Source organism: Eubalaena glacialis, chromosome 4, assembly GCF_028564815.1.
Source record: "Eubalaena glacialis isolate mEubGla1 chromosome 4, mEubGla1.1.hap2.+ XY, whole genome shotgun sequence".
Lineage (NCBI taxonomy): Eukaryota > Metazoa > Chordata > Mammalia > Artiodactyla > Balaenidae > Eubalaena > Eubalaena glacialis.
In genome coordinates, this window is record NC_083719.1 from 178159969 (window position 1) to 178172101 (window position 12133).

Consider the following 12133-nt stretch of genomic DNA (forward strand, 5'->3'; position numbering starts at 1 on the left):
TTTGCACTGGCCGTTCCCTCCTCCCCAGATACCTGCATAGCTTCTCCCTTGCCTCCTTCAGGTCTTTATGCAAACGCTGCCGGCTCTGGGAGGCCCTGCTGGCCCCAGCACTCTTGCATCCTGCTCTGGCTTTATTTCTACATGGCACTCATCGCTAGCATGCCAGCCACACGTTTTACTTATTTGCTTATTATCTCTCTCCCACTAGATGTCGGCGCCACAGGGTGGGGTTTGTCTGTCTTGTAAATTTTAAAAGGTCACTCTGGCTGCCAAGTGGCGCTGGACTGCAGGGGGTGGGACCATTCAAAACCTCCCCTTCTCCCTGGATGCCTCCTCCCTGGTCTCCCCCATCTATCTGCTACTCCCACCACTTCCGATCTCCACCCTGCAGCCAGAGTGATCTTTGCAAAATGAAAACCCAATCACATCCCTCCCTGCCTACAGTCCTCCATGGCTCCCTATTGCCTCAGAGGCCTCAACATGGCATTTCAGGCCCCCTGGTCTCCTGCTACCTTCTCATCACCTTCTCTGCTCTGGCCTATCCTCACCCTCCACATCTCTCTCACATACCCAGAGGACTCCTGCCCTCTGTCCCTTCTTCCTCCAAAAGGCTCTGCCTGCCAGGACTGTGTTGGTCCCTCCTGTACCCACACTAACGGCACACTGGGTCTCCACATTTTACTCCCCTAATTGGACTTGGGCTCTGCAGTTGAAAGTCTATCCCACCAGGGAAAGTTCCATCGTGGGTTGGCCTGGCTCTCTGTTGCACGCCCAGCCCTGGGCAAGGAGAGGGTTCTTGTTAATTTGTTTAATGAACAAAGATGAAACAGACCTATAGAAGAGGTTGTCCATTCAGTGGATAGTTACCTAGCTTCCACCTGGTCACAAGTGCTTTGGAGGAAAATAGGCTTGTAGGGGAGAGAGAGAGTGGAGGGGGTATGCGTGGGTGCAAATGTAGATGGGGTGGTCAGGGAATACCTGGCCAAGAAGGTAACATTTTAGCAAAGGTCTCAAGGAGGGGAGTCATCTAGGTACTGGAGAAAGAGTATCCAGGCAGTGGGAACAGCATATGCAAAGGCCCTGAGGTAGGAATGTGCTGGAGTGTGGCTTTGGCCCAGTGAGTGAGGGGAGAGAGGGAAGAGGTGAGGGCGGGTTTACAGGGCAGAGCAAGCAGGGCCTGTGGGAGTGAGGTGGGAGCCGTGGAGGTTCTGAGTGGGGACAAGACGTGCCCTGAACTCGGGCACTCACAGACTCCTGCTGGCAAGGGGAGATCAGACTGTGTATGTGAGGAGGGGTGTTGCTGAGAGCAGAGGGTGCGCCCCACCCCCTCCCTCCTTGTTTCTCCAGGTCCACACTGCTGTCAGAACCAGAAACCTGCAGTTTCCCCCTCCCCCTCCCCTTCCCTCTGCCTTCCAACTGATCATCTACTAAATCATGTCAACTCTGTCTTGAAAGCCCCACACGGGTCCATCTCTAATGTCTCAAGGCCTCCACCTGGGCCTTCACCTTGACAGCTGTGGCGGCCTCCTACCCACACTGGCCTCTCCACTCCCCCCCCCCGCCCCGCCCACCCGCCCTCTGCAGTTCTCTCCTACAAAGCCAGCTAGAGGGAGCGCATCCTAAACATTCCAACCATGTCTCATGGGCCTTGACCCCTTCACAGGCCTCCCCAGCCCCGTGGACAAGTAGAAATGCAAACCCACAAACAGTCCTTCGGCCCCCAAGACCGGCGTCCTCTCTCCCCACCTGGCCAGGAAATGTCTTTCCTTCCCCCTTCCCGAGCCACCCGCTTCTTTCTGACCTCAGGGTGGGCCCCTCCCTCTCACAAACTCTCTCTCTCCTCCACTTTATCCCTCTTTCCCCTCCAGATCTTAGCTGGGAAGCCCCCTCCACCAGGAAGCTCTCCCTGACTTGCAGGCCAACCGGGCACCTCTTTGACGCTCCTCGCCACAGTGGGTTGGTACCATGGTGGCCTGTGGTCCATTTCCACCCCAAGGTGTTCCCTGACTGGCCACAAGCCTCGCACTCACTCCAGGCATGCAGAGCAGTGCTGAAAACAGTCATGGGAGCCAGGGCCTGAGGCAGAGTGCATGGAAGAAGGCTCTGGGGCCCTCTGCTGCCACCAGACTAGCAGCGAAGGGGCAGAGACCAGAGGGATGGGGAGACGGTGCTCGGCAGGGCAAGAGGGAAGAGGCCCTGGGTCTCAGGGTCCTAGGTTCAAATCCCAGCTGTGCCCACTTTAGGCTGTGTGACAAGGCCCCCACCTCCCTCCTCTGCATTCCGTCTCTTCCCCAGGGAAACGGGTTGAAAGTCTCACAACAGTGGTTATGGGGCTTAGAAGTGATATCCAGCAATCCTATGCGTCTCTTTTAGAGCACGTACTGTGTACCAGGCGCTGATCTAGGTGCTGGAGAGACAGCCAGGCACGAGCTAGACAAAAAGAACACTAAAGAGGTCAATCCCGTGATTTACTAGTGTTGTGTGTATGTGTGTGTGTGGGTGTCATGCAATCTTAAATACAGTGACGGGGAAAGGCTGGACACGTCAGCAAAGCTCTGGGAAGCTGAGGGAGGAGCCACAGAGGTGCCCAGGGAGGAGAAGACTCGTGCAAAGGCCCTGGGGCTGGCCGGGGCCTGCATGTTTGAGAACCAGTGAGGGAGCGAGCACAGGGGAGTGGGAGGAGGTGAGGGCAGGGAGGTGAAAGGGACAGACAGCACCAGACTTGCCCCCAGTGGGGCTGTCCCTCTGTTGATGAGGGTGCATCCAAGGATGCCCTGACCTCCACCACCAGGGGCAATGGGGCGGGAGGGGGGTGGTGCTGCAGGGTGGGAGCTGGGCACCTGTGGCCTGGACACTGCCCACAGCCAATGGGCTAAAAATGGTTTTGCCACTTTCAAAGGGTTAAGAAGAAGAGGGAGAAGAAGACTAGTAAGCCCGCCAAAGTCTCCAATACTTGCTGTCTGGGTCTTCACAGAGGGACTTTGCCGACCCCTGATCTACAGCAGTGGTACTCGCCTGGGAGGGCGCACAATTTTGCTCCTCTTCCCAGGCTGTTTGGCAATGTCTGGAGACATTTTTAGGTGTCACAACTGGCGGGGGGGTGCAGGGGGGGATGCTACTGGTATCTAGAGGGTTGAGGCTAGGGATGCTAAAAAGTCCTATGATGCACAGGTCACTCCCCCTGCCAAGAATGACACAGCCCCAATGTCAGGAACGCCACAGCTGGGAGACCCTGCCCTGGGCCCCTCACCTGTCTGCACCACCTCCCTGACCCTGGACAGGAGCACCCACCTGGCTGCCTGGCCTACCGGGTATTTTTAGCCCCTGAGGGAGAGGCCCTGGCTATGTTTAGCTTTTGGGGGTGGGGGGCTGGGCAAGGCTATTTTTAGCCTGGGCATCTATTTATTGCAATTTTTATCTTCCCCAAATTTTGGAGTTGTGGGGAGGGTGGCAGGGGGGCTTCTACTTGGCTAATTCCCCAGTGCCGGGACAGACCACTGAAACAAGGGTGGGGGTCCCATCATCCCGTGAGAGAGAGCCTGGGCTAGTGTCCCCACGAAGGAGGGGTTGCTCAGTCCTTGACCGTGGCACTCCTACCCCTGGCAAGGGCAGGGGGGCCCCCACATTACCCTCCAGGCTCTAAACCCTATATGCACGCAGCCCTGCAGGGGAGCCGCCTGCCCACGCTGACACCCTCACACACAAGAGTACCCATGAGGCCACCTCAGGGAGAGGCCTCACAGGTGTCTGCATGGGACGGGTGCAGAGCTGGCCTGGTCTGGCCCCTGGTGGGTAGCCCTGGATCCCCCAAAGGGACCGGGGTCGATGGGGAGCCCTCACTGTGCAAAGCCTGGGGGGAGTCCCCTGGGGTCTCCAGTCTTTCGAGAGGCCCCCTCCCACTTACTCAGCTAAGAGTTCTTGAGCACCTACTGTGGGCCAGGCATAAGTCCAGGCACCTGGCATCCGAAAGCAAACCAAGTAACAAATTCCCTGAGCACTTGGATCCTGGTCGGGGAGACAGACAATAAACAAACAGGCACAATAAATCAGGAAATTACAGGGTGTGCGAAAAGCCATCCGCGCTACGGAAAGTCAGGAGGCGGGTGGGAGGCTGCAATTTTAAACAGGTTGCATGGGGTAAAGGTTACTGAGGAGGTGACATCTGAAGCGGGTGAGGGAACAAAGTCTTTGCAGATGTCTGGGTGAGGGGTCCAAGTGAAGGAGCGGACAGTGCAAAGGTCCTGGGGTAGGACTGCGTTTAGGAGCAGTGAGGAGAGAGGGGGTGAGGGGGAAGAGGTGATAGGGAAGGTCATGCAGGTTTGGACCACAAGACACCCCACGGGATTGGGATTTGCTGTGGTGCCAAGACGCAGGGGCTGCTGTTTTCCGAGTCGAGGGCTGCCTCTCCCCAGCTGGGACTCTGGCCCTTCTGGATGGGGAAACACAAGCCTTCTCCCCCACTGCTACGATAGGAGTCCCTTGACTGAAATTGCTTTTGTCACTAGACTGTGTGCTCCCTGAGGACAGGACTGGGGCACCGTCCCCACGGCGTCCCCAGCTCAGCGCCTAGTGAAAAGACACTTGGCATATATTCACAGATTTCATGAAAAGGTGCACCCAGCCTCGCTCCAAGGAGCCCCACATACATACACCTGGGAGCACGCCTGCAGGTGCCCACAAGATGAGGAGAGCTGCTCACACACGGAAACACACACACACACACACACACACTGCCAGCCCCTCTGCAAAACTCACAAACACTAGCACACAGGAGACCCTTATGAACATAGGACCAGCCTGTCGGACACGTGGCCGGCTGCACACAGGCTCGTCCAGGTCACCATCCAAATCACACAGAACAGGTACACACAGGTGCAGACAGATGTGTGACAGAGGACTGGATTCTAGGGGCAGTGCGAGCCACTTCCAGACCTCTGTTCAGCAGCCCCCTCCCACCTGGGACCCCACTTTCTTTTTCATCAGGGTGGCCAAGGCGAGAGCTGGGAGGAGTGGTGGTGCAGTCAGGTCCAGTTCCAGACCCAGGGAACCCCCATCTCAGGAGCATCCCCCCCCGACCCCTGCCTCCCTGGAGGGTCTGGAGGAGGGGAAATGTCTGGCGTCTGGAAATTGAATCCTCGAGAGGAGCCCACACAGAAACCAGAGCCTTCTGTGTGTCCTTGGCCACACGTCTGGCTGGAGAGGTAGGAGGGGGCAGAGACTGAAAACTTCAGCTCCCTGTGGCCAGCGGGTGGGGACATCAGGGATCCCGCTCCTCCTGTTCTCCATCACGGGCACCCATTCTGGGGCCAAGCAGCACAGCCTCCTGGGATCGGCACCCCCACCCCCAGATGCCCAGGCTGGGGCTGAAGCGCCACACTCTCTCCTGCCAGCCTGGGCACCCAGGGAGGACGCAGATGCCAGGCGCAGGCAGCAGGCAGCCCCGCACATGCAGGTGGACCCCAGGCCGGGACCAGATCGCTTGATGCGAACAGACTCCGGAGCAGCCAGGGCGCCCGCTGGCCCCTCCCCCACTGGCCGGCAGGGTCCTCCTTGGGCCCCCCAGGAGAAGAGGCTCCCCAGGGCAGGCTGGGAATAGAAACCAGGCTTCGAGTCTCCTGCCTTCCACCTCCTCCCTGCAGGCCCCACAGCCCAGATGTGCTGGTCCCCAGCTACCTGCCCTCCCCCAACCCTGGGCATCGTCTCCACGTCCAAGGGCAGACATAGCACGGGTGATCCTGCCTTAGGCCAGCTCCCCACGAGTGGATGTTGGGATGGGCACCCCCTGGAGTGAGGGAGGGCCTGGTAGGGCATTGGAGAGCAGGAGTAAGAAGCATGGGGTGAGCTAAGGCCCCGTGGGAGGTCAATGAGGAGGAGGAGGAAGAAGGTGGCAATGCCAGCAGGAGAGCCAGGCACTCACATGTGAGCACACACGTATGTGCTCGGTGCGTGGGGGCCATTGTTGCCAGCCAGGGATCGAATTAGTTCCCTTTTCTGCTTTCCAGATGATTTTTCATCTCTGTAATTAATGGGCAAGTCAGTTCTGAACAGCATGGCAGGCAAATTACTAGTTAGGAAGATCACGGATAACTTTCTCGATATGATAATGAAGGTTGTATTCCTTCTCTCGGTCTCCCTGTTTTCATCCTACTTTTAAGTAATAAATTCGGCATTAGTGGGAGGGGAGTGGGGAGGAAGGAGAAGTCACCTGCCCCCAGAGCTGGGGCCTGACCCAGGCCGACCGGGGAGTCCTCAGCCCCTGGCCATGGGGCAGATGGAGAGGATGAGAGACGGGGACCCTCCGTGGGGCACCCTGACACCCCGATGACCGATTCAGGGCATCAGGCCTAGGAGAACACGTGGAGGGCAGGGAGCCCCCAGGCTGCTAGCCAGGGTGAAGGAGTTGGGACTGGGGTCAGGTTACAGGCTTATGCCGGCCCTTTGGGTGCTGGAGAGGGGAGCAGAGATCAACGGCCTCTCCCCAAGGAGGATCGAGATCCACAGGCCCAGAGCAGATATCCACCCTCAAGCATAGTACCCCAGACCTATCCTCACACTGTCCAACCCCCTCTCCTCGATGACTCCTGAAGCAGCTAAGAGAACAGGGCAAGCAGAGAGAGGAAGAGAAGGAGAAAGAGAGAGGCGGAGGGACAACCAGCCATCTTGGCAGCCATTTTGAACCCCTCCCCCTGCTCCCCCCTGCACACCACATGTTTGGAGGTGGGCAGCAGAATCCAGGCCCTGGGTCCTGCAGAAGCCGGGAGGAAAGGGGGCCCTGTTCTCAAGGCTTGGATGGAGGGACACCCACTCAGCTGCCATGACTGTGGGGGGAGAGGTGGGGGAGGGAGGAGTGGACTGCGGGGAAGGTACAGTGAGGTGCTGGATAGGGATGGGGCTGGGTGCTGACCGAGAGTGGAAGACTAGGGACAGGTATGTGCGTGCGGGCTGTGTGCAGGCAGGGGGCTGGCTGTCTTCAGATGGGTGCCAGGGGTGCACTGGAGAAATGCCTGTGGGGCCACTTTTTGGCCAGGGCTGGAGCACACACAGCGCTGCCCACCCTCTTCTGCACGGACTCCTGTCACAGGACCCTCAGATGGAAAGATGACAATTGAAACCCCAGGCCCTACCCAATGAACACCTGGGAGAGAGGGAGGGCTTGCTCTCAAAGCCCGAATCCGGGTGGATTAAACCCAACAGCTTCCCACGCTTAACCGGGTACCGCGGAGAGAAAATGCTCTCGGTGGCTACAGCCGGCCAGACACCCAGACAGACCCCTCCCCATCCCCCGCGCCTCTGCCTCCCAGAGAAAAACAACCCCCAGGCCGGCATCCTGCGGTGCCAGCCCCCAACGCGGCTCCTCTGGGGGCCGGGGCCCGCGCGCGGCGCGCACACGCACCCTCTCCGCTCACACCCAAACACCTACACAAACAGGGCGCCAAGCACCCGCGGGCACACGCACCGGGGACACGCAGGCACCGCCGCGCCGCTTCCCCACAAAGGCTGGCGCGCGCGCGGGCACACGCAGCCACGCGCGGGCACACTCGCGGTCCCCTCCCCCCACCGGCACCCGGCGGCCGCGCATCCGCACCCCCGACACTCCATGGCGGCTGCCACTCCCGGTCTCCTGGCCGGTGCGGGTGAGGTGCAGGCCGCCCTCGATTCCCCTCGCGCTCCTGTGCGGTGACCCGCGGCTCCAGCATCCCCTCCCCCTTCCCGGCTAGCACAGGCCCCGGCTCCCATCCTCCCTACCTCGGCCCACACACCTGGCCCAGGTACGGCGTCCCCCTCGCCCTGGGCCCGCAGACACTCACCTGTCCAGCGCCGCTCCGGGGTCGGCTTTGCGCGTCTCTCCTGCGGCTCCGCGAACCCAGGCCCCCCGCCCGGCACATCTCCCGGAACCGGGGCGGGGGGAAAACGGGCGAGGGTTGGCGGGGCCCAGCACCGCCGCCACCAACCAAAAATTAAAAAAAAAAAAAAAAAAAAGCGGATTACACAGCTCCAAAGGCGGCCCCCTCGCGGCAGCAGAGACTCGGGGCTGGGGGCGACCGGGTCCGCGCCCCTCCCAGGGAGGGAGGCGGCGGAGGCGGCGGGGCGGGGGCGGTGTCAGAGCTCCGGGGGCTGGGGCGAGGCGGAGCCCCCCGAAGAGGCGCTAGCAGCTGCCCGCATCTCCCCCGCAGCTCCGCGGCCCCGACGGAGGCTGCACGTGTGCGCCCAGGCGACTTCCCAGCCCCCTCCGACGGTGGCGGCCGAGGGGTTAACGGGGCAGCTGGGGCGCCCCTGCAGCCCCCCGCCGCCCGGCGGCGCCGCTCCGGGGCCCGCGGGGCCCCATCCGCCGGGGCCTTCTCGGCAGACGGTGGGGCGGGGGCGCCGCAGCGCCGACAGCTCCCGCGCCGACGGCTCGGGCTCCCCGCAGTGGCCGCAGGGGGCTCGGATAGGGGGCGGGCGCCGCGGAGCTTGAGGGGGGGCGCGGCTGTAGGCGGGCGAGGCGGTGTCGCGCCCCCGGGGTGGCTGGAGGGGGGGGCGCTCAGCCGGGCCCGTGGGCACCGCAGGACGCGCGGACAGAGCCGGCGCCGGGCACCAGCAATGACAAGCCGCCTGCTCGCCCCTCTCTCCGGCGCACCAGCTCCAGGAGGGGGGCGCGGGCGCGCATAAAACGCGGCGCGGAGCCGCCGCCCAGGACCGGCCGCAGCAACCTGCCCGAGCGCACCGGGGGCCGGCCCGAAAACCCGGGATGGATTTTCCTCCCCTTCGCCCCCTCTAGCCCCTCTGGAAAAACGGGGAGAGAGAAGGAGACGTGCTGGATCCCGGCGTTGGAACGGGAAGTGGGGGAGGGGAGACAAGCTCAAGGAAGACCCGGAGCGGATTTTGCCCTTAGCGAAGTAAAGGAAAGGCGCGGAGCCCGGTGAGGGGAGAAATGGGAGAGATCTGGAAGGGGTATGCAAAACCCGGGTTGGATTAGATAGAGATGGGAGGAACGAAGGGAGCTGCGACAAGGCCAAATGCACCCGGGGCACGCAAATTTCGGGCCGGATTCTTCCTCGGGAGACGGAGTAATGCGTCATGCCTAATGCAGTGGGAACAAGCAAGACCTGGCCTAGAGTTCCCAGACCTGGACTCGCAGGGGGCTCCAGGAGGGGGCTGCTTAGCGGCTGAGGCGCGTGGGCCGTCTTCCTGGCAGCGACGTGCAAGAAGGAGGGGCAAAAGGAGGGATGGACTCGGACACGAAAGGATCCGGAGCGCTGGCTGCACCGAAGCGGGCAGGTAAAAGCGGTTTCAGGATCCAGGGGTGATGCGAAGGGAATGCAATGAGGAGGCCGCTACCCTGGGAGACCAGACCTACAATAAAAGGCGAGGGAGGGCCGCAAAGCCAGGACTGGAATGTGCGGGATGGGACAAGACCCCCAGCAAAAGATCCCTGTCAACTGGACAAGGGCTTGGAGCTGACCGGGCCGGAGGAGCGGGGAGGGGGATGTTAGCGGGAGGTTAGTATCTGTATAAACACCTCAAACGTCTCGCTTTGGGAGGGGGGCGGGGCAAGGGAGAAAAAAATTTTAATTTTAGGTTCTCGGCAAGAGCAAAAACTCGGTACGGATTTCCACAGCCTAGCAACTACACTGCAGCTGGTGGACTTGAAGAAGTAGGGCAAGGAACCAGCGGGCTCCTAGGCATCTGGCCGAGTGAGGCGAGGGGCAGGTTTCAGGCTGAGGCTACCGAAGGGAGCCCCGCACCCCCCACACCCCCGGGGTGGGGAAAGCAGTCCGACTTGGCTTGGATCCCCGGAGCCAGAGCTGTGACTGCCAAGACCCACAGTGGGGACTATAAAACCGGGTCCCGGGCCAAAAATAGGCACTTCGGCAGAATAGACAGCTCAGTGCAGGGTGAGGGCTGAGGAAAAACTGGAGGGGGGTGGCAAGAATCCTTGAGGGGGGCGGGTACGGTAAGGTCCTGAGAGGTAAGATCCGGTGAGGATCTCGGGAGAGCGAACCTGGAAGCCTGGCATTTTATGAAAGATGGGTGCAACGCGAAGACTGATGGATGGGGAGGAGCAAATCCCTGGCTTGGATCCTCGGGGAAGGGAGTCCATCCAAGGGAGGCCTAAATAGTAAACCGGCCAGTTCATACAAAGTCCGGGCTGAATCTTGGCAGACACAGAGCGGGCAACAGTGGGGGGAGTAGGGCAGACAAGTCCCGATCTGGATTATAGAGGAAGGGGACTGGCTGAGGATGGGGAGGGGGGCAAACCCTTGTCTCTATCTCCAGGGAAGAGAATGCATTACCACCCCAACTTGGCTCTGCAGAATGGGTGAGGAATTGGGAAAGAGTGTGGAAGTAGCAGCGGGGCAGGTGGCGTGGTAAATACACAAAACTTGGGGCAGACTAAGATGGGAACTATGAATATCTAAGAAAGCCTAAAGGGAACATCTGCAAGTGAATTAACCTGTCCTCTAAGAATCCCTTCCCAGAAGCCTGTCTGGTGGCTGTGGCTGAATTTAGGGAAAGGCAGAGACTCCAGACTTCCAGGCTGGCTGGGTAACCAGGGGCTACCTCTAAGGCACCCACCACCCTCCTCCCCCTGCTGTGGGCACCCATCATTTCAGGGCAGGGATTCTTATAGCCTGGAACCTGGGCCAAATCCAGCCCCCAAACTTCAAGGGTGGAGAGAGTAAGTGGGCTACCTTTGTTCCTCCTTCACACCCAGGATTCCCTGGCTGCAGACTTTGGGCCTTAAATCTGGGTGACCCGGCCCATCAGCTGGATCTGAGGGACCAAATACGTATGAAGTTGAGGTTGGTGGCTGCGGAAAGGATCCCATCCATCTGTGGTTGGTGCAATACCAGGATGGGAGGATGGGGGAGGTTCCACATCTCCACACATCAATTTCCCACTTTGAGGCATCTCGACAGCACCTGGTAGGACCCATGGAAGGCTTTGGGGTGCTGGGGAGAGGGGGCGGAGCCACAGGGGGCAACCAGGAACCCTCCCCCCACATCCACACTGTCAGCTTTCTATAAACAGCAGGACTGAAAGGGGCAAGAATGTGCATCTCAGGGAAAGCTGAGCATCTCCAGAGCCCTCTGGCTCCAAGCCTCCTCCCACCACTCCACCCTCCGGCCCTGAGCAGTCCACCCACCTCCCTCTGTGGAGCAACCCTAGGAACCTATGAGGGTGCCTGGGAGATGGCTCTAACTTGCATTCTTCAGTGGCTGCGAGAAGCAGTGTCTTTAACTTATATGAGGGTAAGGAGTGACATGCTTTAAGAAACCCCCGGCTCAGTTTGAAAAATCCTGGCCAGGACCCCCTCCCAGCCCCTCCTTTTTCTCCCAAAGCCCGTGGTCAGCGGAGCACCCCTGGTCGTGGCCGGGATCAGTTCACTAGCCTCCATTCCATCTCGGTTTTCTGGCCTAGCGGGCGAGAGGCTCACGAGGCGAAGGATAAGTAGAGGCTGGGGGCGCGAAACAGCCCCAGCGCCTCTTCTCTCCCAAGACCCTGGCCTGCGCAGTCGCAGTGGAGGACGCTCCAGCAGCCCGGCTCCGGAAACTAACGCGTCCGCGCGCGCGCAGTCTCGCCCGGGCTCCGAGTGCCCAGCACTGCGCGTGTCCGTCCCTGCGCCCAGGACGCCCTACTGCCTACTACCAGGGCGCTCCTCGCTTCGGGCATCCTACCTTGTGCCTCGGGATTCCCACGCCCAGCGTGACCCGCGCCTTGGCTACCCAACGTCCTGTGCATCCTGAGCCTGGACGTCCCACTTTTCTCTGCACCCTGTGCCAGAAAACCCCCGCACCCAGGTTGCCCCACGCCTAGGACACGCTACGTAGCGATCCCCCGGCGTCTTGGAGACCCTACATTCTGCGCACCTAGCACCTGGGGCACCCTGTACTCAGACGTGGATGGCTCTGCTCACCTGTGCCCTCTGCCCTCGCCCTGTGCCCTCCATGTGTTGTGCCCACTGCTTCAGGCTCTTATGCTGAGCGTCCTGGGCGCTGCGCTCCTCCACCCTCCCCTGTCCCCAGTGCTCTGCGTCCTCTGTCTCAGGCCTGGCGCCCTCAATCATGGGTGTCCTACCTTGGGTTCCTTAGGTCCGGTGTGCGGCGGGGGTGGGGCGCAGACCCAGAACACGTGCGAGGGGGGAGCGGGG

General features: G+C 60.7%; 1 protein-coding gene across 2 annotated transcripts in view; it reads right to left on the reverse strand.

Annotated features, from left to right (window-relative positions):
* Positions 1 to 8625, reverse strand: part of ADGRL1 (adhesion G protein-coupled receptor L1) — a 44076-nt gene extending 35451 nt beyond the window's left edge. For both annotated transcript variants that reach the window (XM_061190385.1, XM_061190383.1), the window contains exon 1: positions 7809 to 8625. The gene's annotated coding sequence lies outside the window, so the exon portion shown is untranslated. The remainder of the gene's footprint in view (positions 1 to 7808) is intronic.
* Between the last annotated feature and the right edge of the window lie 3508 nt (positions 8626 to 12133).